Source organism: Lycorma delicatula, chromosome 2 (genome assembly GCF_047948215.1).
Source record: "Lycorma delicatula isolate Av1 chromosome 2, ASM4794821v1, whole genome shotgun sequence".
Taxonomy (NCBI): Eukaryota; Metazoa; Arthropoda; class Insecta; order Hemiptera; family Fulgoridae; genus Lycorma; species Lycorma delicatula.
In genome coordinates this window covers 85,151,607-85,164,541 of record NC_134456.1, presented here as the reverse complement: position 1 = coordinate 85,164,541, position 12,935 = coordinate 85,151,607, and the positions used below count along the sequence as shown (strand labels likewise).

General features: G+C 28.9%; 1 protein-coding gene across 1 annotated transcript in view; it reads left to right on the top strand.

The window, feature by feature from the left end:
* Positions 1-2,863, top strand: part of l(1)G0289 (plexin domain containing lethal (1) G0289) — a 190,612-nt gene extending 187,749 nt beyond the window's left edge. The window contains exon 12 of the mRNA XM_075355698.1: positions 2,642-2,863. The gene's annotated coding sequence lies outside the window, so the exon portion shown is untranslated. The remainder of the gene's footprint in view (positions 1-2,641) is intronic.
* The last annotated feature ends 10,072 nt before the right edge of the window (positions 2,864-12,935 follow it).

The window sequence follows — 12,935 nt, the reverse complement described above, 5'->3', positions numbered from 1 at the left end:
TGCTTTTAATGTTTATCATAAAAACAATTTGTTATAGTAAATATACAAATTAAGTTATTTTAATAACAAATAATAAATAATTAGCCAAAAATATAATGTAATTTAACAAGGGTCATTCAATAATTAAACAAACAGTTGAACAACAAAAATGGTTTATTAAATACAATTTTTTTTGTCTACTTTTCCACTTAATTCTCACCAACTTCTCTGCACTTGTCCCATCTTTTTCCGAGTCTTCTTATCCCCTCAGCAAAGAATTCTTTACCTTGATCTCGATGCCAGTTTTATATTTTCTTCTTTACCTGTTCGTTGTCATTGAACTGGATACCATACAAAGCTTCTTTCATCAGACCAAACAGATAAAAATCCGAAGTGGTAAGGTCAGGGCTGTAAAGGTAGGAGCCCCCAACCTACTTTGCCAGTAGTTTCCGACATCAGTTGTCCCATATGAGGTTAGGTCTTGAAGAAGAAGCATGCCTTTTCTCTGCCATCCCAGACATTTCCTCTTCAACGCAGGCTTGACTTTGTTTTCAATCATGGTTGAGTAGTATAGGCTGCTGATAGTATGTTGCTCCTCCAAATAATCAAGAAAATCGGACCATGGGCACTCCAAAAGATTGTTAACATGATCTTACCAGCCACTGGTTGCATTTTGAATTTCTTATGGACAGGTGATTTGGGGTGTTTCTACTGCATGTTTTGATGCTTGGACTCCAGCTCAAAATTATGTGTTCGTTTCATCACAGGTTAAAATCCTGTCCAAAAATGCATCACCTTCATTATTGAAACGATTCTTGAGTTCAGTGCAAATGCAAAATATCTCGGCTTTGTATGAATGGTAAGCTCTCTGGGAACCCACTTGCACATCTTTTATGGTAGTTCAGTTTGTTTTGAATGATGTAATGAGTTGTGCCAACACAAACTCAACATTTTTCAACAATTTGTTCAACTGTAAGTTATTGGTCTCCTTGGATAAATGAATCAATACAAGAATCTAACGTCAAAGTCGACACTGTTACCAGACGCCTGGATTGATGCTTGTCAGTCACACTTTTGCAGCCACTTTTAAACTTTTCCACCCATGCATAAAAACGTTTTGCACAGTTCATGCAACTACTCCCATATTGTTTGTTCATTCGAGAGAATATTTCTGATGGTTGTACACTTTCCGAAAGTAAAAATCAGATCACAGAACTCTGTTCTTCAAAAGTACTTTCTTCAAACAGACACACCATTATAAATAAGACTTTAGAGGTTATATTACATAAATATTAATCGAACAGCTGACTACTACTCTTTGCAAGGTTGCCAACTAACACTTAAAAAGGTTTTAGTTGCTTGCATTAAGCATTTCCTTTACTAAAAAGTTTTGTCTAATTATTGAATGACATTTTTAATAATTATAAATAAAAGTTTTGTAGATAATTTTTCAAATGATAAATTGTGATATCTGTAAATTAACATATAGACAGTAATATTTAGCATTACTAGTGCTTATAGAAATTAATTTAGTTAATTAATAAAATTCTCCAATAAGATGGCACAATAAAGGCAGCATTGGCCTTTTACTTGATAGGTTTTTTTAGTTATGAACACTACTGGCTTAACCCGATAATCATAATCACCCTTTAGGCTTTACACAGTTACAGGACAAGAGTCCCTGAGTCAGTTTGCAGGTATATCCCTTCAAGATGCTAAGGATACATTCACTGGCTGTTCGTGTCTGTCATTCTCATCATAGAGAACCAAGCAGGCTCAGGTCTGCATCCACATAGCCAATAATGCGGAAGAAGAAATCAAGGTTAAGAAAAGGGTGAGGAGAAAGAATTATCGACCCATCAGGTAGACAGGAATAGTTAATTATCTACCTCGATCCCAATTACTTAATCGGACCTAAGACCTGATTATATAATTAAAACACTAATATTTCTTTTAGCAGTTTCTAATATACAGTCTAGAAGAATCATATTAACAGCTTGCCACACCATTACTGATATCTACAACCATGCTCTCTCAGAGTAAAAGAACAGAGCCACATTCCAAACAAACAATGCAATACAAAATAAGAACAATTTCATAATATGACACAATAAAAGTAAGATCTAGCACTACATCGGCGGCAGATAGAGGGGGATTTGTTGCAGATATGTATAGCGACTTAAATTAAAGTGAAATAAAACCAGCCATATCTGTATGTGGTCACCATAAGGAGCTACACAGAAAAGACTATTTAGTGAAAAAGGAAATTCATTATGGGAATTTTTCTTCCATTACCTCAATCCACTACTTGACCTCATTACTTGTTCAAATCAAACATAGAGGAAGGTTATTTGGTAATTACAGATAAGTGACTTGATATCATTGCTTGTGTGCTTCCCACATGCACAATTAAATAGAACATTAATGGTCAATCCATAATTACATACTGTTCTGTAAAACAACGTTTACTTCAACTAATTCTCCTTCTAATACACATATCCTACATCTTTTTTTTTGTTCATTTTGTTGAAAAATACCATACGGGGTACACTAGTAAGTATGGTTTATAAAATTTTTGTTGCTTTTTAAATATCATTACTTAATTATAGGTTTAATTCACATATTGTGTTTTCATATGTTCATATATTTTTATTTGTTATAGATATCTGGACCTCTACTTATGAAATTGGAATTTTGTAAAAGAAAAAGGAAACATTTTCATGTGTACTGTTTGTGAAATCATGATTTTATTATAAAATTTGTTTGCTATAAGGATTGTTAATTTAAATACAATAATTTGTTATTGTTATTATGTAAATATTATATTAAAATGTGTTTCTATAAACAAACATATCCATTAAAACACTCAAAATTGAATTGACTAGTTCAAAATTTGTTTTTTATTACATTTGTGATTGTCTGATAATTTCAGTTTTTGGTAATTGAATTTTAACTGTGGGAGATTTTAATTCAGAGTTTTATGTAAATTTTTTATTCTTATGCACAGCAAGTTATATGTGGAGAAAGGAAGGTCAAAGTAATTTTAACAATTTTGTTTTTAAGTTGAAAGAAATCTACTAGAAAAAATGTTTTGAAGTTTGATTTGTTTTCTCATATAAATTTTTGTGATTAATTACGGTAAACACAAGTATTTGCTGTAGTTTATAATTCCTTTAAATAAGAAAGTTCAGTTGTTTTGTAAAGAAATTAAAATCACAATTTAATTTTATTCTTTAATTTTATTGTGAGATTGCTTGTTTTATTATCTCGCTTAGGCTGCAGTACACTTCTCTGAGTAGCATTTTTTTGACGGGCATTTAGTTAATTTTTTTTATAAGATATTCTCTGAGCTTATTTTAATCCTTGAATTTTTTTAAGCCTTTAAGTTAGTCAGCTCTGGATTTGGAGTTTGAAGAGTACTAGCTTCAAAGTGCTATTCCCATTTTCTTAGTTTCCATTTCTCTTTGTGTATTATAAACAGTTAATAGATGCCCTGTTATATTACTATTATTTATAAATTCTCTTCTTATAGATATGAATGTATTGTATACCAGTTGTCTATGATATGTTCATGTTGTCGACCTTAGTATCAGTCAAAAACTAGGACATCAGATTCTATGATATGATTAGTCACCGTATAAAACTTTTAAAAAATATTCCTGGGCCCCTTAAAGAGCTACTTGTTTTACCTCTCTTTAAATCAAGCTCTGAGATCTTTTATTCTATTCTCTTTACTTTGAAGGTCAGTTGCTTTTGATGTTATTTGGGAATATGAATTTTTTCTGTATTAGTTATTTATAAAATTTTATTGATATATATATACAGATAAATAATTTTATTGTAAATATAAGTAGTAGTTTCTTTTGCTTTATAACGTATACGGAACCGTTATTTTTTTATTAACTTATTGACTGATATATTATATGCCTTTTAGATATCAATTTTGAGATGCTCTAAATGCATTAGTGCTGTTAGCTCAAAATTATTTGATATTGATATTTTACTTGTAAGAAGACATTTCTTTATACATTAGTCAAACTAATTTATTGCATCTCATAATTAAATTTTCTTACATTTTCCTTGACAGATATTTGAAAAATTACATTGATTAGTTAATACATTTTATATAATTTTTATAAGGATGTTTATTAATAAAAACTAATCTTTTAATAAGGCATGATTAATTAATTATTAAGTTAGGTTATAATTTATATTTTTTTATGTCCATTGTAATTATTTCTTGTAGATACTAATTATAGTTCAATATATAAGTGTATTATATAATTAATAAATAATTGTTTAGTGTAAATAATATATTTTATATATCTTTCCCAGATGTAATTTATATTTTAGACATTAACTTAATTAGTTGTATTTTTTTTAAGTAGAATATTTTTTAATGTAAATGTATAGATGTTTTTGTATGTTTGTAAACATCTAACCATTTAAAATTGTATGCGAAAAATATTAACTGTAAATCCTAGTGTATTACTGAAAACTTATGAACAAAAAATAAAATAAAAAAGGTGGTCACTTACACAATGATCCTTAATTTAAACTGAAAGTGTTCCAAATTTAATCCATTACCTGCCTAGTAAAAAGAAAGATTAATAAATGTTTAACCAAAATTTTCAAAATAAGGAACTTATTTCAGACTGCAAAAATCTTGAAAAATGTTTTTAGTTTTTGCTAATAAGTTTAGTAAATATTTATAAGTTTGTAGAATTAGTGATTTTAAAAACTGTTCTAGTTGATTTTCTGCTATGGTTTTGATGATGAAAGAAAATATTAATAATGAATTATTGGTTTTTTTTTTTATACTGCTTTGTCTATTTTAGCGCTGGTTTCGCTTAACTTAAGTGAATTATTTCTTGTAGCTTATTCATCTCTGCCATTATATATATAATTTGAAAAAGGATGTTGATATCATGCACTGCACTCAATTACACTAAAATCATCCAGCAGGTCTTCATCAGACAAAAAGAAAATTACTTTTGACTTTATTTAATTATATTTTTCATATGACTAAAGAACAAATAATATGAATACTGTTATGTGGCAATTTAATGGGGCACATGTTATACATTGGTGGCATCCTGACTGAGGTAATTGAGACTGGAAGATGTCTGTTGCTGAAGTGTTGAAGAGGACCTCTGGTAAAGTCCCTAAGGGCTAGGTACAGAAGGTGTGGAGTGGGAACTGCAACCACCGTGGAGGGTTCTCCTTCAGGGTCAGGATGTGACAATTAATTTCTAGAATGTATTTGCAAAAAGTCATTGTTCAGAATTCTACATTAATGGCTACTGTGCCATCTAAGTACTCTTCTTTTGCAAATGTATACGGTTTGATACCGTTCTCATTTTAAGATGCAAGCTTGCAACACTTTTTCTGGAGTATTTGAGTTTACATACAACCTGGATTCTTTTACCATACCCTGGATGTTGGTATGCCAAAATTGTATTCTTAGGCGCATTTTTTAATATTGAGAATAACATTTTTAATGTTGATAGATGAATAAGCCTCATGAACTAATTTAATAATACATTTTTTGACCAACAATTCTCACAATGCTTTGGCCCTTGTAAAGAATTCAATTAACATACTTTCCTCAGAACAGAATATCATAATCTTTTAACTACCTCTAAATAACACTGGTTGTCCACTTGTCTCTGTTCAATTCACGGTAGAGCATTCCCTGATGATCAGAGGAACACACCGGCATGATCTTGTACTATGAATGTGGCATGCATCCTTTTGTCATGCTTGCAAAAAAATTTTGTGATTACTACTAAGTAATGTAGAAGCTCAGGTGCTATCATCTATACTTAATGTCAGAAACATGTGTTAATTTACAGAAAAATAAATCACATTCATTTTTTGTTCATTATTCACATTGGCCCATTTTTTAATCTCCAATGCTCAGACTCTTTTTTTTCAGAGCATTACACTATACACCGCTTCCTATCTATGCACCATTGTTTCAATAATAGCTCTTGTCAGTTTTTGTGCCAGTAATTAAGCGGTAATGTTAATATATTTTTGCAGTGATAACAATTTACTGCATCAACTTGAGATTTACATATGCATCTGTTAAAGCACGATTACTCAATAACTTCAACAAAATCATAATGACCATTCCAAAAATTAAATTTTTATACTTCATACACGGTATGTCTGTAAAGTTCCTGAACTAAATTCAATAAAAATACAGATTTAAAGATAACAAATTTACTCACATCAGCCCTCTACATAGAATCCTTCTCTAGTTATACACTCGTTGCTGCATCAGTAGATCCCGTCAAACACTCTGGAAAAATCACTTTGTGGGATCACCGTCAACTGCTCAGTGCAAGCCCATTGGATGGCCAGAATGTTGTCGAAAAAGCAGCCTCTCATTTTCAACTTGAGTTTCTGGAACAAAATATAGTCTGCTGGAGCCAAGTCGGGTGAGTGGGATAAGATGGTGATTTGATTTGCGGCATAATAACGTGTTAAAACTGTTGCCATGTCTGCTGAGGCATTGTGCAAGAGTGTCCAACTGCCCGGATCCTGGTACTTAGGCCAGATTCGACAAATGCAATGCATCAGGCGTTTCATTACTTTCAAATAGAATTTAGAATTCATGGTTTGACCAATTGCATGCACACTTTTGCAATGTTTTCGTTGTGAACAGCTGACAGTCTCCACTTTGTTCATCGTCATCCAATGACTGTATACCATCTTTAAATTTCTTCCACCACATATATGTTGTAGTATGAGATGTAGCTTCATCACCAATTGCTTGCTGTTTCATAGAATAAGTTTCAACAAAAGATTTTTGAAGTCGAACACAAAATTTTATCGTGCTTTTCTGTTCCATGTCGCAAGCTTGCACAAGGTCACATGAACACAATGTATGCGATTAAATATAACTTGAGACTGGAGTGAAATTTTGTATACACACTCGTCAGACATTGTATATAGTTCCTTGGTTGTCTTAGATATGCTGCTACTTGTATCAACTACAAAAATTTAGTTCGAGAACTTTTCAGACATACTGTGTATAATTAATAAAATTGATTGCATTATTTGATTAGTTTTAATGGCAATTAATAGAAGCAGTATTCTTATAACATGCATTTAATACATACTAAATGTACTTTTTATTCCAAATAGTTGATACATTATATTGTGACAATTAATAGTAAAACTGGTTATGTCCATTCTAAGTTATTTTGGGATAATGGGCACTTTTTTACTGAAAAGTGGACAGGTTATTTGAATATTATTAAATCATCATTTCTCAAGTTAAGGAAAAAGCATGGGGGGGACATGGCAGTTTTTAATAAGAATGTTTGGAAACAGCAGGTTCTGTTTCTAACATATGGTTTTGAGACTAACAAAAAACTTTTAAAATTATTTTGCTGTAAAAAACAAACATTTTATTCTTTAAAAACTAAACAAAATTAGTGTAATTAAATAAACAAAACCAAACATACATAAAAATTACTTAATTAATTAATAAGAAAATATGATATACTGGAATTACAAAAAATTACATAAAATTGCCTCAAAAAATAATGATTAACTTTAACAATGTAAATATCATTAAATAAAAATTATAAACAATTTTTTTTAAACATTTAAACAGTGGATTTTTTGATATTCACTCAGATGTTCTTCCTTTTCTCAACCATTTTTGCAACAGCTGTAGGACTGTTAATTACATCTTTATATTACTACAAAGCCTGAATTTCTTGCTGCTCATCACCAAAATGTTTTTTTTTTCAAAATAATTTGTCAACATCAGTAAGTTTTACCTTTTTGTTATCATTCCCTATGTTAACTCCATGTATCACCGTATCACTAATGGATTTCTCCCTTTTAAATATGCCTTTAGACACTCAATATCTGATCTATAGTTATGTTCACCACATATGATGATTCTACCACAAACCTTACTTCTTTTAAAGAATAATCGCTTTGAGACATTGAATCTGAAATGCCACTGTTGTGTATTATTCGAAATTGGTAGTTTTACTGTTTTTCAATCATTTAGAATTTTCTCCATGTTTAACAACAGTGCCATGGTCTTTGAAGATTGCTAAGTATTCGTCAATTCAGTTATTGTTTCTTTTTTTTAATATCTTTCTTGACTTGTCTAAAGACAATCTAGTGGAAGAAAAGAACGACCGACCTCTGGAAAGATGAAACAAACTGTACAGATTGTGGAGCATTATTAATCAACCAAAATGAAACCGTAGCTGTTATGGATGTATTTTTGTTTTGGCCCCACATCTGTCGGCAAACAGAATAACTTCTTATATTTCTTTATTGATAGTTGTGTTGCACACACGATAGTAAATTATGGAGATCATTTCATCTTTTGACATCTTGGTTATACCTGTTTCCTTCCAAACGTATAAAAAAATGTTGTCCTTGCTTTGCTGCATTTTAGAATTACACACACAGATTGTAAAGTTACAATAGTAAAGCTGGCAGTAACAATAAGCAGACTGGTCTGGAATCTTAGACAATATTAAGTTTTTCTCATAATCGTATGACAAGAATTTTTGTTCAGTTTACTTACCGCAATAAAATATCCTAAAATGTTGAAGCTCCTTTCAGTCTATGAATTCTTAGCTCAGTCATGTGTTGGATATTCTCAGACTTGTTTGATCTTTTTAGTTGTTCCTTAAGCATAATAGGTTTACCAAAACCAATATTGAAATTTTCATTAAAAAACATTTAAGCTTGTATATTGGATGGGACAGAATTTTTGTAAGACCTCCAAAGCTTGTTAATATTAAGTTCACTAGACACAGATTCTCTACCTTTCAGATTTTCCCCAGACAATGTTTTTCTAGTGGTTGTAATATTAAAATGAAATTTTTCATCACATCCTTCTTAGTGGCAAATTTGTTACAAATTTACCAACTTTTCATGTTTTAATGTTGATGAAAAGTAGAATTTAAATAATACTTAAAACAATTGTATTTATATATTTTAATATTTTTCTCTGAAATAAAAACAAATTGTATAATTTGGAAGGACATGGTGAGTTTTGAAACATTATTAGAAGCATCCATTAAGATATACATAGAATATGTTTGGTTTTGTAACCGATTGGATAAAGAAAGTTCTGAAACTGCCTGTGGACATAGCCCATTTTTGAAAATGACGTCATTTTTTATCGTTGATTTTAAATATTATATGATCAATGTTGATTACAAGATCCTCTGATTCTGCGGCAAGGGTTACCAACTTATAATGCTAAAACAAAATCTCAGTTTTTCTAAAAATTGGATATAGCCAGTTTTTCTATTATTAGTCACGTATGAAAGGGATTATTAACCATTACATTACATATTGTTGAATTGTAAATGATATACACATTCATCTGTGTTTGTATATAGAAAATGGGTTTTTTCAAAATAAATTGTTGCAATAGAATGATTATAAAATAAAGTTGAAAAATGTAATGGTAGTTTTGTATGGCTGTAGCTGTAATCGCATTATTAAATTTATATTTAAACAATGAGTTGTTCGTTAACACAGGGCAGTACCAGTTACACATGTCCTTTACAAGCATTTATGCTGAGGCAACTTATTCTCCCCTCAATTTCCCTTCTGTGCAGCAGATTTATTTTTTGAATATCCTCGTTTATTTATTTTTTTGTTATTTTATATAAAACTGAATAATTCTAAACATTATATTATAATGTTAGAAGGATTAAATTTGTACTGGATCTGAATGACCGACACCACACACCACTTGAATATAAGATTCATAATTATTTCTATCAATGACCGATAGGTCAAGAGGCAAAAACTTAAAAGATATAGCTGTCCTGTAACTTACCAGTGAAAACATGATACTGAACAATGGGAACTTGTAATGCTCGAAAATTCATCCATTAAGAAAAATTACTACAGCCAACATTTTAAATAAAATGTATTAAATGATTCAAACTGCTCTTTAGAAATTTAAGTCAAAGGGTATTATAGTTCATAGTTTGTAGTTTCATTTGTCCCAAATTTGATGATGTAAATGTAATCTTTACCAGATTACATTTATAGAAGCAGGATTGGTTTTTACACATCACTTTAAAATCTAACAGATCTCCAAATTATTAATCTAACTGATAAATATTAATCTAACAGTTAGATTAAATAATCTAACTGCCTCAAATATTGTTTATCTAAATTTTATTAGTTTTCATTCAATTATCTCTTTCATGAATCTGGTACCAACATGCCAGAAATAATTCTTGTTATTTTTCAGTTGAAATAATCATTTACTATGTTTCAAAATTACTTGGAAATTTTCTTTATGGTGGATTCTTTATGGAAATTTTAAATGGTGGATTTTATAGCAATTGCTGCAGAAATTATTCTGAACACTTAAAAATAAAGATAAACTTCTACACCAGGATTTACTGCTTTTTTTCTAGAAACTGTTTATTTTATTTATATTTATCTTTATAATAAAATTAATGAATTTGTAAGAAAAAGTTAAACATTTTTTTTGTGACCTTTACATAAGCTGTGATATATGGCATACCACACAACAAATAAGTATCAAAATTCTTTGGGTTGTAAAGGTATCTGTAATGCAGATTGGTTACCCCCTATAACTGTGGTGGTAATTTGTGGTCTAGTTTGTTGTAATGGTATATGTTTTGTTAAAAATATTTAAAAGCATTATGTTCTTTTAAAATTATACTGTTTTATTTATGTAACGTTATACTTGGAAGTATGGCATAGAACACCTCCAAATAATTGAAACTTTATAGAACATAAAAGAAAAACATATCACAAGAAAACAATTAGTTTTTCTTTTGTTATTCTAATGATAACTTCAGTTCTGTTTATCAAATAAAACAAAATTAAGCCGCAGTATACTGTTGTGAATATTAACTTTGGTAATAGAAACACGTAAAGAATGATGTCATATTGTTATGAATTAAGAAAAAGTCGTGTAAACTGCTATCATTGTTACCAGAAATTTTAAATGTCAATAAAAACTTATTTCTATAATTGGAAACAACTTACATAACATTAACATCGGATTGATGAAACATGAGAATAATTTCATTAATCCCAGGATTAAAACATTTTGTAATATTTCACTGAAACTGCCCTCTGTGAGTTATCAGTAGTGCCAGGCAGTCATGTGTATAATATTAATTCAAATTACAGGTATTTAAACAAACTTAACTCCTCAGCTGTGACTGATTCATTTGTCTTAGCTCAGTTGTTTAAAAATCACTTGGGACTGCTAACCGTCATCGTTTGAGATACTAGATGCTACGTACACCAGTGTTTGCTGTGTTTTCAAAAGTTATTTATTGTTCTGTCATTTTAACAAAATTTATTTTCTGACAGTAAAGAAAATTTAATGATTATATGTTATGGTTTTAAATCGATTATATGAAATGCTTACAGGATTCTTAATTTAATGTGAGAAGTTCATTTTAGTCCACTATTAATGAAATGAATATAATTTTATTAATAAATAATAATTATCTTCTTCTTTTTAAATAATAAACAGTACTAGTTTAGCTAAATACATTTCATATTAAAATTCTAAGAATTAAATTAATTTGCTCTGTTTCTCCTTATAGAGCTTATTTAGAATGGCAGTGACACAGCGCAGTTGGAGTGAAGTAGCAAAGAATTCACTGTCGATTATTAACTGAGAACTGTTGTAGCCAATTCTTGCAGTAGATAGTTACAAGAAAGTAATACTTATGGTATTACTTCAAAATAGTTGTCTTTTTTGTAAAAAAAATTTGTTTTTTTTTAGAAGATAATCTTCACTTCAAAATGTTATAAACTAATTAATTTTACAGTGACAACAGCAGTAAATGTATGTCACTATTTATTTTAAATTCATCACTCATCTAACTATTTTGATACTATTCTCCATAACCTCAACATAATTACTACATCCTAAATTCTCTGTACTAAATTCTTTTTCTATTTTGGGATTAGGATGAAACAATAAGCCTCATCACTTATAATGTGATAGGTTTACTACACTTGAAAAATCTCAGGAAATGATAAAGGTGAAAATAAACTGGTTCTTTTTAGCAAAATAGTTAATAACACTAGATGTACTAATTCTTTGTTTTTTTTTTTTCAAGAAATTAATTTTATTGAATTTATTCAGCTTATCTTATTACTACCAGTAAAACTGTGTTGCATGGTTTGGACTAATTTTCATCTTTTTTAAAAAAAAAAAAAAAAAAAAAAACATTAAACTGTATTTACTTTTCTTCTATGAAATGGTACAAACAACATTTACCGTAATGTTTTTTTTTTAATTTTATTATTCTTTGGAGATTCTTATTTATTTTATTTAACTGAAAAAAAGTTTATTTTTAACAGGAATAGTAAAATAAACATGCTGATAATAAAAGTAATTTTATTTTAGAATATAGAGAAACAACATTAATAAAAACAATTTTATTTAAGATACAAATAAAAAAAATGTAACCTATGTAAGTTACAGTATTTAAATCTACCTTTGTTATGAATAAATATTTACTTGTTATTGTTATATTATTATCAGAATAATTATTTGTTAAAAAAAAAAATTGCACTAGATAATTATTCAGAGGATTTTCTTCTTTGTGTATAGATTAACTTATCTTTGACGAATACATTTTCATACTATTTCAATAAAACATAAATCAAATTACATAATTTAAACGTTAAATAAATAAAAAAGTACTGTTTATTAATATTAATAATTTGAAAAAAGCTTTTATATTTAATAAAATTTACATATTTTTATCACATCACAATTGATTACACAAGAATGAAAATAATGAGATATTATTAAAAATTATTTAATAGATATAAATGATATTGCACATTGATTTTCAATCTACCGGTTAAAAAAATCATACATTTCTGCTAAAACATAACTTATATATACTAAAACTGTAACCATATAATTTATTTAAATA